This window comes from Rhinolophus sinicus, chromosome 3, assembly GCF_057876585.1.
Source record: "Rhinolophus sinicus isolate RSI-liver-muscle chromosome 3, RSI-T2T, whole genome shotgun sequence".
Lineage (NCBI taxonomy): Eukaryota > Metazoa > Chordata > Mammalia > Chiroptera > Rhinolophidae > Rhinolophus > Rhinolophus sinicus.
Window position 1 is genome coordinate 174,995,170 of NC_142503.1, and position 25,651 is coordinate 175,020,820.

Sequence of the window (25,651 nt, forward strand, 5' to 3'; positions counted from 1 at the left end):
CCCGCTCCAATGCTGGAGGCACTTTCTCAGGAGTAGCCAGCCCCACCAACATTGCACTTTTTCTTGAAAAACTATCAGTCTACGGGCCTCAGGTGGGAGGTGAGCGGCCTTGGTGTGCTTTGAGACTTTTGCTGAGTAGCTCAAGTCTCAGCACTAGTAACAAACAAGAGTCTACATTAACCTGGTGACCACAACTCTTCCCACTCTAGTGACTCCCTGAGATCCTGCCTTACCCAATTCACATATCCCATGAGGCGTTATCAGTGGCTGAACCGTAAGGGAGCTGGCAGGTGGCAGCAGCGTCTTGGGGTGTCCTGGCTTTTTACAGAGTCACCCCTGCCCCAGTACTGGTGGCAGCCATCCTCGATTTGCAGCATGGCCTCTCCCACATACCTCCAACTTTAGCACAAGAAGTGAACAACCATGGATCACTTTGTAGCTCCTACCAGGTACTCTCCGGCCAGTCACAGGTAGTGGGTGATCTGGGACTACACCAGAGACCCTCCCAAGAGGCCCCAGAACCAACATACCTGGAGGTTGGCTTCAGACCACAGCAGCGCACTACCCAATTAGCCCCACAAGGAGCACACACAAAGGGTGGTCTCAACAGGCATCAGAGCCCACTGGGGCAAATCCCTCTCAGTGGGATAAGCCCCCAGCACAGCAGCCCATAAGCTGTGGATGTGGCTAAACCCCAGAGACAATCAGCCTGAAGTCTAATCCCACCTACTGACATGCCAATAGCAATCAAGGCTCAACTATAACAGGAGGGCACACAAAACCCACAGAAGGGACACTCCTGGAGCACCTGGAGCAGGTGACAGGAAACTATGCCAGGGCCCCACAGGACACCTACTACATAAGGCCACCTGGCCAAGATGGGGAGTAACAGCTGAATTATCTAATACATAGAAACAAACACAAAGAAGCCACCAAAATGAAAAAAACAAAGAAATACGCCCCAAATGAAAGAACAGGAGTAAACTCCAGAAAAAGAACTAAACGAAATGGAGGCAATCAACCTACCAGAGACAGAGTTTAAAACACTGGTTATAAGGATGCTCAAGGAATTTAGTGAGAACTTCAACAAAGAGATAATGAGCACCAAAAAGGACATAGAAACCATAGAAAAGAGCCAGTCAGAAGTGAAGAATATAATAACGGAAATGAAGAATGCCCTAGAAGGAATCACCAGCAGACTAGATGAAGCAGAGGCTCAAATAAGCAATCCAGAAGACAAGGTAGCAGAAAACACCCAATCAGAATAGCAAAAAGAAAAAGAATTTTTTAAAAAATGAGCAGAGTTTAAGAGACCTCTGGGACAACATCACGCATAACAACATTCGCATCATGGGTGTAATAGGAGAAGGCAGAAAGCAAGGATTTGAGAACCTATTTGAAGAAATAATGACTGAAAACTTTCCTAACCTGGAGAAGGAAATAAGACATACAAGTCAAGAAGCGCAGAGAGTCCCAAACAAGATGAACCCAAACAGGCCACAACAAGACACATTATAATTTAAATGGCAAAGCTAAAGACAAAGAAAGAATCTTAAAAGCAGCAAGAGAAAGGCAACTAGTAACTTATAAGGGAGCCCCCATAAGATTATTAGCTGATTTCTCAACAGAAATTTTGCAGGCCAGAGTAGATTGGCACAAAATATTCAACATGATGAAAAGCACACACCTACAACCAAGGGTATTCTACCCAACAAGGTTATCATTTAAAATCAAAGGACACATAAAGAGCTTCCCCGACAAGAAAAAGCAAAAGGAGTTCATTGCCAAGCAAACCAATATTACAAGGAATCTTAGAGGGACTTCAAGATGGAAAAAAAAAATCAAAAATATGATTAATAAAATGGCAATGGCTACATATCTATCAACAATTACTTTCATTGTAAATAGCTTAAATGCTCTAATCGAAAGACATCGGAGAAATGAATGAATAAGAAAACAAATGCTTTACATATGCTGCCTACAAGAAACTCACTTTAGATCAAAAGACACACACAGGCAGGAAGTAAGAGGATGAGAATAAATTATTTCATGAAAATGGAATAAAAACAAAAAACCTGAGTAGCAATACTCATACCAGAAAAAGCAGACTTTAAAACAAAGTCTATAAGAAGAGACAAAGAAGGACCCAGTTATACCACTTCTGGATATTTATCCAAAGAAACCCAAAACACTCCTTCGAGGGGACATGTACACCCATATGTTCATTGCAGCATTATTTACAATGGCCAAGACGTGGAAGCATCCTGAGTGTCTGTCGCTGGAATAATAGATAAAGAGGAGGTGGTACATATATACAATGGAATATTGCTAGGCCATGGAAGGGAATGGGTTCTCGCCATCTGCAGCAGCATGGATGGACATGGAGGGTACTGTACTGAGTAGAGTGTCAGACAGAGAAAGACAGATGCAATGTGATTTAGCTTATATATGGAATCCAAAGAACAAAATAAACAAACAAAACAGAAACAAACTCATAGATCAGAAAACATTTTGATGGTTGCCAGATGAGAATGGGGTTGAAGGGGTGGGCTTTGAAAAAGGGAAAGGGATTAAGAAGTACAAATTTGTCATTACAAAGTAGTTATGGGGATGTAGGGTATAGCATAAGGAATATAGTCAATAATATTGTAATAACTGTGTATGGTGTCAGATGGGTACTAGATCTATTGGGGTGATAGATGGGAGGGGGTTGGGGCAGAGTGAAAAAGGTGAAGGGATTAAGAAGTACTATTTACTATTTTGTAAATTGGTAGTTACAAAATAGTCATGGGGGTGTAAAGCATAGGGAATATAGTCAATGATACAGTAATAGCTATGTATAGTGCTAGGTGGGTACTAGACTAGCCAGGCGGATCACTTCTTAAATTATATAAATGTCTACCCACTATGCTGTTCACCTGAAGTTAATACAAAATAGTATTGAATTTCAACTGTAATTGACAAATTAAAAAGGGGGAGCGAAGCTGAAGGGGAATAAGAGGTCCAAATTTCTAGGTATTAAACAAGTCATGGGGATGTAATGTACAGCATAGGGAATATAGTCAATAATATTGTGGTAGTGTGGCACGGTGTTAGATGGTTGCTGGATTTATATCATGGTGGTCACCTTTTTAGGTATATAAAAGTTGAATAATTATTATGTACCCCTGAAACTAATATAATATTGTATGTTGGCTATATTTTTAACAAAAATCTTTTTAAAAAGTCATATTCAATACTTGTGAAATGTTGCTAAAGTCTTATTTTGAGGACAATGGACAATTGCGTATTCCTAAGTAAGCACAAAAGAGGCTCAAAATTAATGAAATAAGCATTCCAACTTTAGACGTTAGGGAAAAAATAAACTTTACTAAAGTAGGAAAGATATAATCAAGTTTTTATTAAGGAAGAAATTACATAATTACCTGAGAAATCTTGGGCCAAACACATCCCTGGGCTGCCTGTTTTGGTCAGTCACCATATCAACAACATATTTTATGGTCCATCCTCATAACTGTATTTTAAAAAAGAAAATCTGTAATGGAATGAGGGAAAACAGAAGAGGTTAAGGGAAGAAGCAAAGTAAGACTGTAGTTTCAGCTCAGTGTAGCCTCACCCTAAAATCTCCAAGAGCTCTGGTGTACACACTGCCTCACGGGCTTTCCCACATTACAAGAGAGTGAGGATTTGTACCTTTATATCAAGCATTAGGCAGTCACTGTTTACAGACTGTTACAGCGATGAACAGTGCACAACTTCCAGACACCTCCTGGGGATGCTGCTCCGGTGTACCAAGGGCAAGCTCTTGAAAATGTTGCAGGTGTGAGCCATTAGGAGCACCACATGTGGCAGCTGAAGGGGAATGAGTACACGGAACCACTGTAAATGAAACCCAGGAGATCTGGATAGAGCACCAACAGTGCCTGCTATGCTCCTTCCCTTGTACCACTCAGGTCCACTTGCTCGGCACATTAGGTTCACTCCATTCTTTTACAATTTCTCCAGGATTCTGGTTGATCACAATTTCTAGGAAAACTTAATAGAAAAGTTAGTGGGATGAAACTATATCCTCCCCAGCTGCCGTCAGTCCTGATGTTGCAAATGATATTATTTCCCGTCATCCTGCGCCAGCATTCTCTTGGTCTAGGTGGCTTGCCTGGTGGTGTCACCTGAGGGGTCTGAGATTTTGGTTACTGTGCTGTTGTCTGGACAGATGGGGTCTACTTGCCAATTTACAGTGGAAACTAGGATTCAGAGTACGAAGAGATACCCCATTGGTTCACAATGAATGCTAAATATATTCTTCGCTGCCACCATTATGTAGCAGCAACTCTACCTCCTCATGATTATCAATTACCCCTTCAAAAATGGTAACTCTTTTCTTTTCTTGCTGGTCTACTGGCACAATGAGCCTAAAATGATCAATGGCAGCCACAGCCTTAAGTTTAGTGGAACTATTAATGTCCCCTAGTCAAAGTGTCCCCTTTGTAGAAACCGGGACCTCTAAAACAGCCTAAAGCTTCAGAAACTACAAGCAAACATTTCCCAAGTGGGTCGCTGGAACAGGGCCGTCCTCCTTCCCACTCCTTGGTTCCCAGTGGGACCATAACGCAGGACCATACAATGATCGTTGGTTTAAGGCAAGAGTGGCAAATTTTGTAAAGGCCAGACTATAAATATTTCAGGTTTTGTGGATCATACAGTCTCTGACGCAACTACTCAACTCTGCCAATGTAGCATGAAAGAAGCCAAGGACATGTAAATGATGAGTGTGGTTGTGTTCCAAAGAATTTTGTTTATAAAACAGCAGCAAGCCAGATTTTGCCTTTGCACCATGGTTTGCGAATCTCTGCTTTAATATATATTCTGTGTTCAGAACGACAGTGCTCCATCTTGTGGGGTATCATCTCCAAGCTGTTGCGTCAGCTGTGTTTCTGAGAGGCCATTCCATTGCTCCATCAGGCTGGCAGCTTATGAAAATGAAGTGGCACGTATTAGGTTGGTGCAAAAGTAATTGCAGTTTAAAAGGTTAAAAATAATTGCAAAACCCGCAATTACTTTTGCACCAAGTTAATAGCAGGACCAGTGAAATCACAGATATGTGCCCACTGTTGAACCAATTTTTTCATAAATTGGGTCCCTTGATTTGCAGTGACAGTATGTGGAAGATCCCGTATCAGTGAATCAGACACTCTGTGAGCTCCTGAATAGAGGTGCTGACCAAGTCAATGCAAGCAGGAAAGGTAAGCCCATACTGAAAAAACATGTCTATCTTCGTCAAAATGAATTGGTGCCCTTTCCATGGTAGAAGGAGTCCTATGTAATCAAATGCCAGTAAGTGGCTGCTTGGTCTCCTCAAAAAGTCATGCACTATCAAGGGCTCAACATCAGTCTCTGTTGTTGACAGGTAGGGTAGAGGCAGCAGCAAGGTCAGCTTGGGTGAGGGATGCAATGCTTTTGTGCCCATGCGTAGCCTTCATCTCTGCCGTCATGGCTACTCCATTCATGAGCCCATTACGTCAGCACTGTGACCAATGAATGCAAATCTCCTTCTGGTGCTTTCTAGATCCCCATATAGTGTCTCAACCACAGACATCTCTAGGATCACTGTAGAGTATAACTTCTAAGTAAGTACCTTCTAGTGAGGCAATTTCAGTTGAACAAGGGCAGGTCTCCTGAGAACGATGCGGACGTGACCTGTTAGCATCACCTGCAGTAGCTGGGGGATGGGCATGCCAAACTGGGAAAGAGGATCCTAGGGGATCTGGGCGGGGCACCAACGGTGTCTGTTACATTGACCAAGGTGGATTTGTCTCATGAATGCAAGATTGCATTAATATTAGAAAATTAATCTAAAACTAATCTATGTAACTCACATTCACATCTTAAAGGAGAAATATATCATAATCACCTCTGTAGATGGGAAAAAATTTCAATCATTCAATATTCAATATCCACCACAGTGACACTGTGGGCAAACTAGGAAGTAGGTGAAGGAAAACACTACGGTGACATGTGATACGTGTATACAAGTATGGAACAGGTTTGTTTGTTTTGTTTTAGGGGGAAACTTGGAACATTTCAGCAAGATAAGGCCCAGTTCCTCCTTTTTCTCATAATCCAAAGCAGAGGACTGTTGGATGGAGGTGTGGTTCTGTCCTGGGGGTGAGGGATACGTGTACTGTAGCCTTGCTACAAGGCTTATTATTGTTTAAGAGTAGGAGTGGCCTTTGGTGTAGGAAACACAGTTAGGATTTAGGTAGCTATCTGAATAGATGGCAGCTGTTCAGTGATTCATTTGTGATGACCTCCTGTTTCTTTGCTATTCTAGCTTCTGTGGAAGCAGAGCAGCCTTGTATGTAGGGAGGTAATAATCAGTCAGGACCTAGATACCAAAGGGGCTAGGTTTAGAAACCAGTCAGATAATTATCATGGAACACCAGCTGTTTTACTGATTTCTTTTAATTTTTAAACAGCCTCATTGAGATAATAATTCACCTACCACAATATTCACCCATTTTAACTGTATCATTCAATGAATTTTATTTTTAGTTGTAAAACCACCACCACGATTTAATTTTAGAACATTTCCATCACCCTAAAAAGAAACTTCATGTCCTTTTCAGCCATTTTTCATTCCCATTCCCACCCATAGATAACACTGACCTATTTTCTATCTATAGATTTGCCTTTTTTGGACATTTAACATAAATGGAATCATACAATGTGTTCTTTTGTGACTGGCTTCTCTCACTGAGTTATAATGGTTTTGTAGTTCATTCACATTGTAGCATGTATCAATACTTCATTCCTTTCTATTGACCAAAAATAGTCCATTGTGTGACTATACCATATTTTGTTTGTCCATTTACCAGTAGATGCACATTAGCTTGTTTCCACTTTTTGGCTATTATGAAAAATGCTGCCATGAAAATTTGTGTCCAAGCCTTTGTATGGTCATTATGTTTTCATTTTTACTGATGATCTTGGGGAAACTGAATTCAGGCACCTCGAGGAAGGAGAGTTTCCAGTCCTGGTGGAATTAGATTCAGGCTTATCCCTCCTGCCTAGCTGGGGAGAGGCACTGTAGCCAGTCCCAACTATTTCATTGTCAGGCAACCAAAGGGCACTCCTTGGATCGCCATCAGTCACCGCAGAGTATCTATAAAGAGTCTACATAGTTACTTAATGGTAAAAGTTTCACTTTTACAATCAGGACACTGTATTGAAGGTTCTAGCCAGTTAAAAGCAAGAAAGAGTTTAAAAGTACCAGGATAGGAAAGGAAGAATTAAAACTGTTTACTATTTAGAGATGCAGAGAAAAATCAAAATAATTTATAGAGAAATTATTGGAATGAGAGTTATATGAGGTTACTGAATTTGGAATCAAATCCAAGATACACAGTCAATTTCTTTTATATATACCATCAAAACACAGCTGTTTAAATATAAAACCTAATTTAGAAAAAGACTGCATTTACAATAGCATACAAAAGTGAAGTAGCTCAGAATAAGCCTAACCAAAAATGTGCACACTCTTCCTGGGAAAACTAATACTTGAAGAACAATGAAGATGACTTCTATAAATGGGGAGAATGCCGTATTCATATATAGGTAGACTCAATACTGCAAATATGTCAATTCTCCTCAAATTGACTTATAGATTAAATTCAATCCCAATTTGGGTTTGTTTTTGTTTTTTGTTGGTGGTTCAAAAAGCTGTTTCTAAAATTTCTATGGAGGAACAAAGGACCAAGAATAGTTAGGACACTCCTAAAGAAAAAGAATAAAGTGGGAATCTTGTTCTATTAGATATCAAGGCTTATAACTAAGCTATATTCACAAGCCAAAATTATACTTGCCCAGAAACAGACAAAAACAGACTAATAAATCAGTCAGAATAGAGAACTCAGAAAACAGACCACACATACAGACAATTAGACTTAGGAGTTTTTGACTTTATGATGGTGCGAAAGTGATACGCATTCAGTAGAAACCGGCTAGGCCTGAGCTATGATGTTTGGTAGGTTAGATATATTACACGCATTTTCAACTTGTGATAATTTCAACTTACAATGGGTTTATTGGAACATAACTCCGTGGTAAATCGAGGAATACCTGTATATGCAAACTTGCCTTACGACAGAGGTGATAACATGAATCAGTGGGTTAAGAACCTTTAAGTTAATGGTGCTGGGAAATTGTTTATCCAAATAGATATAAAATTAGAATGTAAATTTTTGCAGCCACTTTGGAAATCAATTTGTCACCATCAAATAGAGTTAAAACTGTGGATACTGTATAATCCAGAAATCTGCTCAGTCAAACATGCTAGAGAAACTCTTGTACATTTTCATTAGAGCTTATATACCAGAAAGTTCACAGCAATATTATCTTTTGTAAGATCAAAAGAGAAGGGGGAAAATCCAAATCTCTACTGAATGGAGGATCCATAAATTACTTGTAATATATTCATACAATGGAGATACAATATAGTAGAGAAAATAAATACATACAGCAATATGAATAAATCTTTCAAATATTGAGAAAAGTACTCAAATAGTATACACAGTATGATTTCATCTATACTGAGTTAATAAATGCAAAACAATATATAATTTAGGAATACTTACATCTGTGGTTAAAATGTGAAAATAAAATAAGGGGAGTGATAAACAATCAAATATCCATGGTAATTAATCCCCTGATTAGCTGGGCTGGGGGACTGCTTTTCGGAGAGTAGGGCATGAAATCAGGGAAAAGCACTTCAAACATATTCGTAGTGTTCTATTTCTTAGGTTGGGAGATAGGTCTAGAACTTCTTAAAACTGTTAACTTTTATACTTTAAACATATAAATATTCCTTTGTATTAAACACTTAATAAAATTGTTGCAGACACATTGTCAGGATGAACCCCAATTCAAAATTGGTTTGGACATACACACATACATACACACACACACACACACACACACACACACACACAAACACACACACACACACACACACAAGAAAGTATGAAAGATTTATTATTCATATAATGAGAGCACGGTAGCTCCCAAGCAGGCCTAGAAATGGCTTGAGAGAGCAGGAAAAGAAGATTGGCGTGGGAATTGTATGTGACTAGGGAGGGTGACTAGAACAAAGGTTCCCGTGCGAGCTTTGAACTTCCACAGACACAAAGGAAGTATCACCTGGGCTTTATCAGCGGGCCCACATGTGGGACAAAGGGTGAAAAGAGAGGTGAGCCTTATGAGATATAAGTCAAACATCAAAAAATAGAGTCACACTCTTTATTACAAAAGTATTTTCATCAAAACTGTATAGGAAACAAAAGGATAGCTGCCATTTTAGAAATAACACATCTGCAGAGAAAAGAATGTGACCTCTCCCATTTACTCCTCTTCTCCCATTCTTTCTTCTCCCAGGAATACCCCACCAGAGGAATAACTAATCAAATTGTTAAATTTGGTAGAAAATTTAAATTCTTTACTATTTCACAGAAGAAACTGAACATCAAGAGGGATTATTACAATAACATAAAAAGTGAGATATCAAGTCCTGTGAACGGAACAGAATGAGAATTACTCGTGATGTTTAAAAATTCCTAGGATTATGCAGTGGAATAAATATCGTTTGGGTCTCTGACCCCAAAAGGAATCATTTGTTTTACCATCATGGAAGTGAAGAAGTTCTGCAACTTACACCCACTAACTGCAAACGAACAGCAGCTTCAAGCCTTCTCCCACAAGAAAGTATTCCATTCCTACTGAAAAGAGACAGACGACAAATTACAAGTGTACATCCATTTTTGAGCCACCTACTGGGTACCGCTATGGCTATAAAGATGAGTAAGATTCAAACTCTGCTGTTTAGGGGCTCACAGTCTCTTGTATTACTTTTGCAGTCTCAAATGTGAAAATGTGGATTTACACAAAACCTATAGCCAGACTGATAGCTCAAATGATAAAATAATTAATCAGATTGCTTCCAACATATGAGTACTTCAGTATTAAATTCCTGAGAACCATTAGGGATTCTATCTACTGCATGATATATGTTCATAGAAGAAGGAAATATCTATGCTTAAGAAGATTCTTAATAAACAGACCCCGAAATCATAGGTCAGTAGAGCTAAAGGTAAAGAAACAGCTAAATTATGCTGCATTCACGATGATCAGAAACGTGGGATAAGTGGAGAGTAAGAGGAGAGTAAATTCAAATTGAAAACATTTGAGGAACTTTTAGGAAGAGAACTGTATATCCTGAAATTTTAAGTTGTTGGCACAAATGAAATGCAAATTCCTTCATCTCACCAATCTTTAGAAAAGGCACACACACAAGCACTCTTTTGAGTAGGGCTATTTTGGGCGGGAAGAGAAAAGAGCCTGCAGTCAACATCTGATATGATTAATAACATCAGGTCAGAATAACTGTAGTATTGTAAAAATACTTATGTGCCAAGTGGTGTTCTAAGCTCTTAATATACACTAATGTATTTAAGTGCTTTATAGTAATTAACTTATTTAATAACACTCAAGGTAAGCAGTAATATTTTCACCATTTTGTAAGTGAGGCACCAAAAACACAAAGAGGTTAAGTAATTTGTTCAAGGTCATGTAGCAGCTAAGAGGCAAAACTGGATTCCAACTTAGGCAGGTTGATAAACAGGGTGTGGAAATAATCTATAACTGAATGCATTCAGTGGGAGAAGTGTGGGTCAGTGAGGGTCCGGAGGGACCTGGACCCTTCTAGAAATTCACAGAAATATTAGGGAGAAATTTAGTATTTTCATAATTCAAGTATGGGGGGCTTTCTATCAGTCTTAGCCATATCTTGAAGGATAGGATCATCCCAGCTTGTTCCGTCTCTCTCTCTCTCTCTCTCTCTCTCTCTCTCTCTCTCTCTCTCTCTCTCTCTCTCACACACACACACACCTGCTTCAATTTTAAGTTGTTTGATTTTCATCGCTCTGAGAATTAATAAGCAAATACAAGCTGAGCGTCTGCACTTTCTAAACACTTCTGCATTCTACCTAGAGCTCTGGTTCTATCCATCTTTCGCATGTGAAGAAAGCCCCAGATGAGGCTCTTTGTGCTTTTCCTTGGTTACATACTGATACTTTTTGTTTAGTCTCTGCCTCAGAGGGGTCGCTTGCTATCTGCCACAGGTGTCAGCCCACCTCTTAAAGGCCTCATTACTCCCACCACATGGTGTCCACGTGCAGAAAGCAACCTTGCAGATAAGGTCCAAAGTGAGATGGAGATCTCAAACAGATCAATCCGAGGCCGCAAGCATTCCACTTTTCCCTGCCTCTCTTCTTCAGCCAGCTTTCCTGCCCCAATGTCCCTTGCGTTCTCTCTCCTGGTTAAGAAGAGTGAAGAATCTTCCTGCAGGCAGCACCCATACTCTGGGCCTCCAGGAATAGAAAGATAAATGAAAGAAAGAGGCAGTATCTGAGAATATCTTCACTGAAACTCCAGTTTAACTTCTGTAAGGATCTTTCCACTGAAGTGTATGTAAATGTCTGATATGACGCATACAAATGTGCTTACATACATACACATACCCCTTACTTGGATCAGACGCCAGCTCTGAATGAGATGCGTCATTCTAGGGGCTTTATCTGTATTTTCTGTTTTCACCCTCACCAGTAAAGAAAAACGAGACCCAAAGTGATTAAGCAACTTACCCTAGGTAGTTGACTAGCGTCAAGTTAAAAGGGACTTCCCAACAAAGCTTCTTAATTGTCACTGAATCGATGAGGATACGCAACACAGGCTTAACCACTGTTGGCTTCGAGGGTGGCTCTAAGACCCATGGGAAATAACTTCTTAGGGTTTATACTTGCAGGTGGGAGATAGCAATACCTCCCCAATGGTTTAGGTACCCAAGTTATAGGGAGGAAAAGCAGGTCCCCCATAAGTGATAAAGGAACAAGACATCCTATGGTGGAGTCAGCAGTGATATCTGAGTGGCAATGGCAATGGGTCTCCCCTTGAACATGCCTTCACCCAGTGACCTCCACTCCTTTAAGCAAGCACCTGTGCACCCAGCGAGACGAATGGACTGTGGGAAACATTCAAGTCTGTGTCACCAGGGTCTAAGCAACTCCCCTTCCAAAAGAGCTGAATACAAATGCAAGTATTTCCTTATAAACGGAGCTGATGCAGAGGTGGGTAGCTGCAGGTGACAGCAATGTGAATAGCTGGTGCCCAAATCCCACCCAGAGTTGGAGGACAGCAAGCCAGCACCACCACACCAGGAATGTTGGGAGAGCTGGTCGGTCAACCGAAGACCAGAGATGTACAGACGGGTGAGAGCTGACAGACTCAAGATGACCCCAGGACAGAAATGCAGAGCAGAGGCCCGAGCCCAGCAGTCTAAGCCGATGTCCTCCAGAGCTGGTGCAAGTTCTGACCTGTGTACCAAGACCCTGCCCTTTTGGGGACACCTAAGAGACATGAATGAGGAAAGCCTAAGGTCCGGCCATTTGCCAGACGGGGGCTGTTGAAGACCAAGGAACAAACTGCTCAGATGATCTTGTCAGGACTGGCGTACAGTTATGTTCTGAATGCATAAATCCATACACTTGTGTGTGTGCATAAATTTGCTCTGTCTCCTTTTTCCCCTTTACTGGTACCAGCACAACTTAGAAACCTTAGAACCTCACTCAGTTCTTCCCTCTTCCTCATTGCCACATCTGCTCTGCCACCATATCTGGTCAGTTCCATTTTTAAATCTTTCTTGACTCTCTCTTCTATTCTGCTCTGTCGCTGCTTGCCTCCGCCAGCATCCTCACCATTTCTCTCTCATCTGTTGTACTGCTGTCTTATTTCAGTCAGAAAGGCCAGGTGAGAACACTGCCGAAGGGAGGGTGGGTGATGTGAGGGCCTTGGTGGCCAGGTTAACCCTGGTGGAGTGTCACCTAAGCTATTAATAGTTTCGCTTTTGAGAAGCATCAAAGCCATATTTGAGAAGTCAAGTTAATACATCAAATCTGAGAAGCAAGGTAAAGATTAGTTACTGAATGAGTTAAAAGCCAAATCGAGCAAGATGTGAGGGACAGATTGTGAAGCACAGTTCAGTACAGCACCAGGGAACACAGTAACAGCAGAATGCAAACGTGGTTTTTAAATGGCCTTGGCTTAAGCTGCCGGGACAGGGGCCTATTAAAATTGCTGCTTTCTGGGCAACCCCCGTCTTCTAGCTGCCTCTCCCCACCTTCAGTCCTGTCCTGTTCCCACCCATCCTCCACACTGTTGCCAAAATCATCTCAATAAAACGCAAGCTTGAGTTTTTCACATCTCTGCCTGATGCCCTTTAGTCCCTACCACTCCACCAGGTCAATTCTAAACCTGTAAAAATGACCCTATCAATTGATGTCAAGGTCCCAGCTGCCTCTCCGGCCTCATTTCCTAGCATTCCTCCCATGCCACCTTGCCAAGCCACATCCGTTCTCCAACACGTGCTCTCTTCTTTCACACCTCTTGCCTTCGCACATGTGGGTACCTGCGCTGGTAATGCCCTTCCTCCTTGCAGGCAGCTGGGACAATCTCATTCGCGCTTCCAGCCTCAACTTCAGAATCGCTTTCTCTGGGACTCCTCATACTCTCCGTCTTCAAGCGTGCTGATCCCTCACCGTGATTTGGAAATGTCTGCATTAGAGCACCGACTACATTCCACTGCTTATCTTTTTCCTTTAAAAAAACTGCGATATATAAAATACAAAAACATGCACGTGAAAACCATAAATCTCAGTGATCACAAAGCACACTCACGTAACCGTCACCCAGAGCAAGGGTTAGCAAACGTTTTCTGTAAAGGACCAGATGTAAATGTTTCGGGCTTTGCAGACATACAGACTCTTGTCACTACTGCTTAATTCTGTTGTCATAAAAGTAGTGATAGATGATAGTAAACAAAAGGATATGGATGTGTTCCAGTAAGACTTGACTGACAAAAACAGGAGCCAGGCCAGATTTGGCCTGTGGGTGGTAATGTGCAGACCCCTAACCTACCCCAATACCTGAATAACCCATAATTAACGACTATCTTCTACCTCTCTCACTATTGTGATATATAGTAATTGCTGTTTTTCTTCATTATTTTAACACTGAAGCATGAACCCCTAAACAGTTTATTTTTGATATTTACATAAATGGAACTGTACATTACATATTCTTTCATATTTGACTTTTTTCACTCCATATTATATTTGTGAAGTTCTACATATCTACATGTTACTACATCTAGCTGTAGTTTGTTGCTTTTCACTGTTATAGAGTATTCCATTATACAAATATTTTTTCATTCTGCTGATAATGGATATTTGGTTGATTTTAGTTTTTTACTGCTATGAATTACGTTATTATGCAGCTATGAACAATCTTACATATGTATCTTGATGCAAAGGCACACATTTCTGTTTCCAAATTAATGGTACCAATTTATACTCCACCAGCAGTGTGTGAGAGTTGTAACTGTTCATATACTTGTCAATTCCTGCTATTCTTCTCCTCCTTCTTAAATGTTAGCTATTCTGTCAGATGCGTAGTTGTATCTCACTGTAGTTTTAATTTGTATTTCCTTCTCTTATTAATGAGGCTGAGCCCTTTTCACATTTGTATTGGCCATTTAGATATCCTTCTTTGTGAAGGCTTTATCCTCTTACTTACTGATTTATAAGAAGTTCATTTTATGTTCTGGACACAAGCCCTTTATTGATTGTATGTGTGGCAAATACCTTCTCCCAGTTTAAAGCTTGACTTTTTTCTTTTTAATTTATCTTTTGATGAATATAAATTCTTAATTTTAAGTGTCCAATTTATTAATATTTTCCTTTATAAAGACTTTTATATCCCATCTAAGAATTACTTTTCTGCTCTGATTATCTAAAAATTGTTTAATCTTTTAAATGTGATGTATAGTTAATGGCATATTGATTTTCTGTGGTGTGGGACAGAGGATTCTATTTTTTGCTATGCGAATATTTATCTGTCCCAGCACTATATATTTAAAAGATCTTCCTTTACATAGTACTTCATAATGTCTTAATTTTTTTTCCATAAATCAGGTATTGATATACATGAGGTTTTTTCCCCAGGAATCTCTATTATTTTTAATCTTGTCTATTTTTCTATCCTTGCTCATATATTTTAATTACTGTCTTGGGCAAATCTTGGCCCTTTGAATTTCCAACTGAAAAAAACAGATTAACGGACACACCAAAGAAAACCAGGAAGGAAAATGAGAAAGAGCTGCAAGCTAGCAAAAAAGAAAAATGGAAGCACAATGGGTTTATGTAAGACAACAGGGTTTTTGAAAAGCAGGAAGTCAGCATTGCTAGCACATACTATAGAACCATCAGGGTGGATAAAGATGTGAAAGCACTGGATTTAGAAAGTAGTGGGTCACTGATGATAACAGCCAAGGAAATTGAGGGAATGCGTAGGGAAGAATTTCAAGCAGCAAATTCATTATTTTGTGGGGAGGTTTATCAGAGAAGGAAAGGAGAAAATTGTTGTGTATACCTGGTACTTTAAAATCCTCTCCGTACGTCGTTCCATAAGATTACTAATATTTATCAAGAGAAAATAATCCACCTTGAAGAAGTATGATAACTATGGGATATATAATAAAATGATGTTCTTTACATAACATTCCTACATGGGAAAGAGGACATATTACTTGAGTTCATTCCAGTAGTTTTGTTGGGTGTAAGAGCATTGAGTCCATATATTTTCTGCCTGCCTGACTCCAAATGTGCCCATAAGCCAATTTGGATATCTGACAGACCACCAGAGATAAGACTTATAATCCTTCCCCCAGACTATTTTATGTTTAAAATGAAGTGGGATTTAACTCAGACAGTAGGCCTATCTCGTGTTCCAAAGCTTTCTCCAAATTATGCTGTTTATGGACAAGACTGAGGATTGCCAAAGGAAAAACTTGCCTAAAGTCACACAGCCAATAAAGGAAGTTGTCTGGGTTCCAACTCGGGTCTAATGGCTTTCAAGGCCTAATCCTTCCACTGTTATACCAACGTTAACGCCGGTTTCCTTGAGCAATGGACACAGTCCCCATTCTCAGGGCACTCAGTGTAGAATGGGACACAAACACATAAAGAACACCATCGAGTATCCTGGGAGTAGCAATGTACTAAGGGTACGTACAAAGAGCTACACACACACAAAGGAGCACACAGGTTCCACTTTGTGAGTCTCTACCATTCGACAGACATTGTGCTAAAACATGTATCTATCCTGACAACCACGTGAAACATGAATTAAGCCCTTTTCACAAACTAGGAAACGGATGCAGGAAAATGCCCCAAATTGTACAATTACTAAGTAACCGCATTTGGTTCCAGTGATCCTGAGATGCTGCATGCTATATAGTAAGTAAAAGAATGCAGACTTTGTAATCGCCAGACTTGGGTTAAAATCTGGCTCTGATGGACGTTAATTCTGTTACTTCCTGCAAGCCTTTCACCCTTCAGGAGTGGGAGTAGGACTAAGACCTCCCAATATACCCACCGCCCGGTTAGTGCCAGGGTCCCAGCCTCACGTAGTACAGGTACCACGCGCTCTCCATCCCACCAAGCCGGCGGCCCCGCCACTTCCGGAATCCCGCTGCAACACGCGTTCTCCTCAAGCCTCCCGGCTCTCACCTCTCCCACTCTGTCACCAACACAGGGACACCGTAGCGAAGGGTCTTGTTCTTGCGCAAGGCGCGCGTCATCCGTGTACAAACATGACTGAACTCCCCGACTCACGTGGACGCCCTCTAACGCAGGCCCAGCGCGGCCTTCCGAGTCTCAGCGACTCCCGCCACCCCAGACCTCAAGCTCCCCAGCCCAGGACGTGCCTCGACGCACACCCAAGTTCGCGGTGCTCTCCCGAGAGGCCTCCGCCAGGCAAAAACAATCGATCCATCGTAACATACTCAGGTATCCGCCCGGAAATTGCGGCGCCAACGGTTTGGTTCCGGCCCGCCGGCGTGCATTTGGGATTTAGAGAATTGAATTGGGTTCGCCTTCGCCATCAGACTGATAGAGAAACCAGTACCTCCCATGTTCTAGTTGTTGACTAAGGTCTTCTTAGATCACCCCCTGGCACATAGTCGCTCGATGGACTCAGCCAAGAAAAAAAGTTATTTTGAAGCTAGTGCTCTAGTCTCTGTGGCTATTTGTAGGTATGGGGAGTTTATCAGCTTAATAAATAAATAAAAAATTAAGAGCTACGAAAGGTGAGGTTGAGTGGTAGTAAACAGCATACTGTCTTGCTATCATTGAACCTTTAATGCTAGTGCCAGGTAGCCTTTAATCTTCAGTCATTTGCAAATGCCTATTTTCCACTCATTCAACAACCATCCAACACACTTTTTGTAGGACATTAGAAGGCTGGAGGAACACAGAGATTAAAAGATATTATTCCTGCCTTAAAGAAGCTGACAATTTAATTGTCACACAACTGAATGTGTGCTTAAAGTACACTGGTAGCTTAGGAAACAGCCCCCACATGGCCCATTCACCAGGGTGAGGCAAAGAAAGCCTCACTTATCAAGTATTATTTGAGCTGACATAATAGTATAGAGTGCCGATGACATGGAGTAGCGTATCCCATGGTATCCTGAAATCTTTCCATCTGCCCTTGCCTCTCTATTGCCACTAAAATATTTCTGATTTAATCTCTTATTATCTTTCCATCTATTAAAGTAGCCCCTAAGTGGTCTCCACAGGAGAAACTCCTAACACCCATGTCTACAGGACTACAGGGTCAAATATGGAAAGAAAAAAAAACAGGGAAGAAACTTCATTGTAATTTCCAAGTCTATCTTTGACACTGCTGAACGTTATCTAAAAGATATAAGTGATGATGGGATTCCCCTGCTTTTGCCTACAGTGTTCATTCTGATTTTCTTAGCAAGGAATTTCAGGTCTTTTGTAATATAACTTTGGCCTGATTCCTACTAATGTCCCCTATTCACTCCATACTTCATCCTAGAGCAGACACCATTCTCTGAGTATTCAATGAACTTGCACAACTTCAAAAATGCAGCTCCAGGAAAACCAGGTTTATGAAATCTCCCCTATTCTACAGGCAATGTCAGTTAATCCCTCCTCAGAATTATATATATACATACATACATACATATATATACACACATATATATATATACACACATATATATACATATATACATTTATATTTATATTTATCATAGTCTATTACTTTTAATGTACATATAAAGTCAGTGTTGTTGACCGTATATAAGAATATGAGAAACATGAAAAGAGGAGAGGGTCTTACTGTTTGAATTCCCAGCATCTAGTAAAGTCGCTAGTAGCAAGTGCTTAATGTACATTGAATAAATTTTTTTATGACATAGATGATTTTAATAAAAGTCTTCTGTGCCATTGTCTTGATCAAGTTAAGGCTGTGAAGGAGTTATGAGGCATACTTTGTTCAAATGTGATTTCTTCCCTGTTTTTGGGGGGTTTTTTTTGTTTTTTTTTAAAAGGCAGCTGGAGTGAGCCAAAGAAGGTGAGCCAAAGTTTTAGGACCTCTGGCTCTGTATTGCCCACTACAGGAGCCTGAACTATACCAAGTGGGGCCTGTTCAACAACCTTGGAGTTGCACACTTGGAGTAAGCACATTCTCTAGGGCACAAAAATGGACAGTCACTGCAAAAGGGCTTAATAAGTGTTGGGAAATGTTTCTGGAATTCCATCACCATCCTCTTCATCACTGACTTCCTAGCTGCCTTTAACTTCACTTCTTTTGCTGCCTTGTGCCACATCTCTGTATTTCACCTGCTTGTTTCTTTATCTAGATGTGAAATGTAAGAACAGTTGAAAGAGGCCTTTGGCTCAAGTCAGATCAGATCCATGCCTCAACCCAGCAACTAGAGAGATACTTGTATGTAAGTCAGATCATATCATTCTGCTTAAAACTCTCTAATAGCTCACCAGTCCCTTCAGAGAAAATCCACAGGCCTTAAAATGGCCAACAAAGCCTATGATCTACTCCTCCCCTCCTCTCTTTACCTCTCACTTCATCTTTCCTGTTACTCTCCCCATGGTTCACTTGGCTTTACCTACATGCCTCCTATATACCTCCAGTCACATTCCCACCTCAGGGCATTTGCACTGGCTGTTCCCTCTGCCTGGAGCCCACTTACCCCAGATATGCACATGGCATACTTCTTTAATTCCTTCAGATGTACACTCAAATGTCATCTTCTCAATGAGGCCTATCCTGAGCACCCTATTTAAAAGTATAACCTGCTGTCCCTTCTACAGAGTCGCAAATTCTGTCATATTTCTTTATTTTTATCCCTATAACACTCATCAACTTCTAACATACCGTAGAATTTACTTATTTCCCTGCTTATTATGTAATGTCTACATCTGGCTGCTAGAATACAAGGTCCATGAAGGCAGGGATATTTTTCTGTTGTTAACATTGCTGTATTCCAAATGATAGACTGTTGCCTGACTCATAGTATTCACTCAATAAATAGTTGTCACATGAATTAATCTTTGCCATCTCTTCTTTGCTAGAATTTGTCCATAATGGAAAACGCCCTGATCTGCCTGACTGGTGACCTCCTAACATTTTACAGTCCAGGATCTGTAATGTTTTTGTTGCCAACAAAGCACTCTGTGCCTTTCCTTAGGCTTCTAACGTGATACAAACAAACCTGATCACTGGCTGCTTTTTATTCCGTAACTGGGAACCAGATATAAGTCATCCTCATTGTCACCAGCCTCAAACTATAAGTCCTTCCATTTCTAGTATTTTTTCCTTCATAGAACTTATTTTCCCACTGTAACCCTTGTACCTATCAGGAACCTAACCCCTAGTGCCCATGGGTGCTTTCGTGCATTGCAACATACCATAAAGCTGATTTGAGCAAAGAGGCTGGAACCTGAATTTAAATCTGATATCCATTAGTTATTGAGATCAAAGACAACTTAAATGAGCCCATTTCCTGCACAAAATTCAGTAATGAGCCAGGGTATCTAACCTTTCAATTCATCTGATGTTTATTTTACAGAGATAGGAATGAAGCTCAGGTTAATTCTCATTTCTAGAGAAACAGATTATAATTTGCACCCGTGATGACCTCTAGCCATGGTAATATAATTCCTCATGTGAGGGATCAGAGACCGACCTGGAGTAACTAAGCCCGCTCGGCTACGGGAGGTGGACCACAGTCTTCTCGGTGAACCTTCAGAGACTTACTCCCGTTGACTGACTTGTCAAGTGCCTAGTCTCCAAATGAGAAGAGCCCTTCTGTGCTGGTATTCTTCCTGTCCTCTCCTGCCTGCATCATTATCCATCCAATACAGCAGCACTGGGGCCTTGGAACAGACCTATTCAAAGGGGTGGTGGGTGGTCTGAGGATGGCAGTATGAAACCAACTCCATTGGGGTTTTCTGGAACATTTTCCATGATATATAAAAGAAGCATAAGTGGTTACAGGACTTTGATTTCACTGGATGTGGACTAGGATATGAAATGAAATAAATGACCAACTAGATACTAAAAAATTAAACAGCGCACAGGTTGTCTCAAGATTTTCTCGCCAGCTACATCAAAATGAAACCCTCTATCTCTTTTCCTTTCCAAGTTCTCATTTATCATAAAGAAATGGGGCTTGGGATTTGGGAGTGGAGCCAGATGTAAGGTAAAAGGCGGGAAGGCTGGTTTTCTACCAATTACATGTTCCAGGAAGAACCCCCTACACACACACACACACACACACACACACACACACACACACCACCGTGTCACAAGATGAAATGACCTTCCCATGAAATCCATTCCCTCTTTGAGACCTGTGGTCTGACATACACAGATCTGGGACAATCCCTAAGATTTACTGTAGTTTCTTATATTAAGGAAGATAAAGAAGTGGAGCCCAAGGAGGTTTAATCTAATCCCAGGATCACAGACTGGACTCTCAGTACACCTGGCGCTTACAGACATCCTTTCAACACAGATATGCTCTCCCTCACCCAGACTTCATACCCAGGGGACAACACACTCCCTAACACCTGTGGATCCCTGACTTGTCTGCTTTTACTGAGTCATGGGTAACACTGTGCATATGGTTACTCTCCATCTGCCTGTTCATGCATATCCATCCATTAATTCAATAAGTGGGTTTTAGCATGTATTCACCTAACACTGTTATAGAGGCTGAAAACATTGTGCCTGCTCTCAGGTCTGTGTCCTCACCCACATTCACAAATAGAGACACGCAGAATTTATCACCTTTGGAAAAGAATAGTGGTTCCTACCCAGCCCTTTAAACTGAGAGTGAACAGAAGGACTGTCTTCAACTAGTAGTCAAGGTAACTGGATTTCAGTCCAGAATCTTCCACTAACCAGCTGCGTGACCTTGGACAAGTTGCCTTTCTTCTCTGGCCTCATTTTTCCCTTCTGTAAAATAAGGGTGTTAGTCGAAGATGGGTGATCTTTAAGCTTCTTACTCAATTTCACATTCTCTAATTCTCTGACACTTTAATAAATGTAGGCCCTATATCATTTAAGAAAAGTTGAGGTTATTAGTTGGGGGAAATTGATGAAGAGCCTAGATTTATTTTCTAGTGAATTGTAGGAGGTAGTATTATATTTTGGGGGCTGACTCAGGAACTGTGGCCTGAGCCTATGGAATATTACAGAACTTGGCTAGCAGGCCTCTCTGCTCTTCACACACCAGAACTTCAGAGAAAGCTCATGGTAAAAGTAGCTAACATAGCACAGCAAAGAAGGGAAAGGGGGAAAAACGGTGGTAGCCTCTTGCCCTCCCGTGATGGGGAGGAAAGGGGAAGCCAGCCAGGAGGGAGAGAAGGCTGCCCTCGGGGTCTTCGCAATATTGGACTTCCAGTTCCTGGTGAAGTGCTGGAATTCCTCAAAGTTGGGCATCTTCTCACATTCAGTGTCCATTTAGAGGGCTTGGAGTTTCTTGTCTTGTTCTCCCAATGGCTGAGGAAAACTCTGATTTGCCAAGAGACTCTTAGTCAAGAGAAATGCTCTTTGCAAGGACGTTGCCCCTTCAGTGCACAGGGGCAAACACACCCCCTGGGGGTATGATACAGACTGGCAACTTATGCTGAAGGCAGGCCTCAGAGCTACCTCCCAGACGGCTGTCCCAGATGGCCCCTTCCCACTCAGGCACCCACTATCAGGAAATTGGCTTGTGTGCCCATGTGTGTACACATGTGTGTACACGTGTGTCAGTATGTTTGTGAAGCAGCAGGTTCGAAGGACCAGCAAGAGGAGTTGATCATTAGTGCCTGGAGCTACCTTATGCCCTGGTTTCTTGTGGTTAATACATCTGGGCAAGGAAAAGGGAGCTGAGAAGGAATAGGAGAAAGCTGATCAAGAAGCATGGACGCAGAAGGACATAAGAAAGAGAGCTCAGAGACAGGAGCGTGGCAGCTCCTCAAAACACCAGATGTGGAAGAGTTTTCTCATCTATAGTTTCTTATGTTTCCTCTTTGTGGAGTCCAGGTGACTGATGTGGTTTGCTGGGCTGCAGACATCAGCCTCTCCTTGGGAAGGCAGCTCTGCACAGAGGACTGGATCCACCCAGCCTGGAATCACCTGGCCGCACAGTATCTAAAAGGAGAATGTAGAGAGAGAACAGGCCAGGATTCATGATTGTGGGAGCCCTGTGGAGAGTGCGGCCCTACGCCAGAGGGGGACTTCATCCAAGAGGTAGCGCCCCCAAAACTCAGTGTTGTGTGGTCTTAGCACGCCCCCTAGTGGTGTCAGGCAGTGTCTCCAAGGCTTTCCCACACCAGGATGATTTCTTTCAGAAGCACCACAAACCAAAGTTATGCCTCTCAATCCTTTTGTCCTCAAAGTCTAGTCTCTACTCTCACCATCTAAAGGAAATTGAAAATCCCATTCAGAAACCTTTTGCCCACTTTCATTCTATCATTTGGTAATGCTTCCCGCAGGTTAAACATTGTTTAAGGATCAAAAGACAGAAAACAAACCAGAGAAAAAAAATTTTTCAATGAATTATTTGAAGCAATGACTTAGTACAGAATATTTATCATCTGGAAACAGATTGTTTTTCATCTACTAGTCAATAATAATAGCCACTACTTTTATCATCTATTTTTTCTTTGCCTGTTTCTTCACTGACTTCCTTGCATACTTCACCTAGGCTAATTGACACAGACAGCTATACAAAACTCCAATTCAGAGATGAGATAATTGAGACTCGAGTGAGTTATATAATTTGTGTAAATTACACAGTTTATAATCTGACAAACTGACAGAGACAAGATTCCAATTCAGGTCTATCAGTTTGCATGTTTTTCCCACTGAACTTTGCTGTTTGTAGGAGACATAAAAGATCACTCTGATAGGTCTTTCCACTCAGGATTAATTGCTACTAACTTAAGAGATGGTTGAGCAATGCTATTTTAGATGCGTCATTTTTATAAGAACTTTTGTTCTCACTAATGATCCTTTCCTACTTAATAATAGCGAACGTCTGTTGAGTTCTATCTCTATGCCAGTTATTGTTCTAAGAACTTTACATAATTAAATCACATTAACTATATGATGTCATTACTGTTATTATTCCCATTTTCCACACGAGGAAACTGAAGCACCAAGTTGCTAAATAATTTTCCCAAGATAATACATGCATATTTAATTTATAGACTATCCTGCTCTTCACTAGGATTCCTCACTACTTCCTTGTGACAGAAACGAGCTTATTTGCAGAGCATTTGGGGATGGGTGCGCTGGTTTGCAGGAGCTGGGGAAAAGCTAACTTGCTGTGCATATGAAAATAATGAGTATGAGGGAGAGGGAGAGAAGGGTATGCATTGGGAGGTATTGTTTAAGAGCAAGAGACGATCCAGAAACAGAAAAATAGGGACCCTTGGAGGCTGGGCCCCTCGTAGGGAAATGGCCAAGTGCGAAGGACGTGGGGTGCCTGTGATGGACTTCATGGGAAATTTAGGAAAGGGATTTCTTGAGGTAGTCATTGTATGGTGTGCAGTGCAAACCTTCTCTTCTCTACGAAGTCTTCAGTAAAGTTTACATTGATTACTAATACTTTGTGTCAGAAAGCTGAGTTTTCTTTAGGGTGGGGAACTCAAAGACAATGATAGAACATTACCAATCAACTGCATTGTAAACTGAAATGCTCCCATGGATTCTCAAAGGCAAAAGATATCAAGGTCTTAAATATATTCACTTTTTACCAGGAAAGACCAGGAAAAAGACTCCACGTTAAGTCAGCTCAGAAAGCATTGTCTTTAGTGTTGTGGTGGAGACAGGAGAGAGGAGAATTGAAAGGAACAATCTTTGCCCTTGAGGCTTACAGTCTTACCAAATCCTAATGCCACTCCGTAAGGGTCTAATACACCTACCAGGGCTGAACTCATTTACCAGTTATAATAGTTTTAGTGGATTCATCGAAGGCTCTATGTACAGGATCGTGTCAACTATAAATAGTTTTACTTATTCATTTCCAGCACGGATGCTTCTTATTTCCTTTTTCCCCTCCTAATAGTCCTAAGACCTCCAATGCAATGTTGAATAGAAGTGGTGAGAGCAGACATGCTTGTCTTCTTTCTCATCATAAGAGAGCACTCATTCTTTGCCTATTCAGTATGTTAGCTGTGTGTGCGTGTGTGTGCGTGCACCCGGATGCCTTTAATCAGGTTGAAGATGTTTCTTTCTATTCTGTTTATTCTTACTATCATAAAGAGGTGTTGAGGTTTTTCCAAATGTTTTTCTGCATCTTGATATAATCATGTGGTTTTTGTTCTTAAATCTATTATTATATAATTTTTGAATGTTAAATCAATCTTCCAATCCTGAGATAACTCACTTGATCATGATGCATAACATATTCTATATGTTACTGCATTTGGTGTGCAAGTATTTTGTTGAGGATTTTTGTATCTACATTCATAAGAGATATTGGTCTGTAACTCTCTCATCATGTCTTTACCTGGTTTTTGTACTAGGATACTAGCCTCATAGAATGAGTTGGGAAGTGTTCTGTCCTCTTCTATTTTTTGGAAAATTTTGCGAAAATTGGTATTAATTCTTCTTTTGAATATTTGGTAGAATTCACCAACGAAACCATCTGGGTCTGGGCTTTTCTTGTGGGTATTTTTAAAACCCTAATTCTTCTCTTGTTATAGGTCTATTCAGATATTCCTTCTTGAGTCAGTTTTGATAGTCTGTGTTCTTCCAGTATTTTATTTAATCTATCTAATTTATTGGCATATAATTTTTCATAGAATTCCGATAGTTCTTTATTTCTGTAATGATTCTATTAACGTCCCTCTTTCATTCCTGATTTTAGTAAGTTTTCTTTTTTTATCTTGGTAAATCTAGCTAAAGCTTGTCAATTTTGTCAATCTTTTTTTAAACTTTTGTTTTCATTGCTTCATGTATTTTGCTGCTCTGTCATTAGGTACGAACATATTAAAGATTGTTCTGTCTCCTTGGAGAACTGACTCCTTTATCACTCCTGTATCGTCTTTATCCCTGAGCTTCCCTTGTTTTGAAGTCTGCTTTGCCTGAAATTAAATAGCTTACTACTCCTTCCCTCCCTGCCCCTGCCCCTTTTTTCCTTTCTTCCACCCACCCT

The 25,651-nt window shown here is 40.8% G+C and overlaps 1 protein-coding gene across 8 annotated transcripts in view; it reads right to left on the bottom strand.

Moving 5' to 3' along the window:
• The window catches only part of SLC8A3 (solute carrier family 8 member A3), a 166,909-nt gene extending 150,001 nt beyond the window's left edge, over positions 1-16,908 (bottom strand). For 2 of the 8 annotated variants that reach the window (XM_088797385.1, XM_088797383.1), the window contains exons 1-3: positions 16,674-16,908; positions 13,514-13,712; positions 3,426-3,535 (exon numbers count right to left, since the gene is read on the bottom strand). The gene's annotated coding sequence lies outside the window, so the exon portion shown is untranslated. Of the gene's footprint in view, positions 1-3,425; positions 3,536-3,693; positions 3,853-13,513; positions 13,713-15,534; positions 15,667-16,673 lie in introns of all 8 variants that reach the window. The other 6 variants (XM_088797388.1, XM_088797387.1, XM_088797386.1 and 3 more) reach the window with 5 other exon arrangements.
• Positions 16,909-25,651: the final 8,743 nt, after the last annotated feature.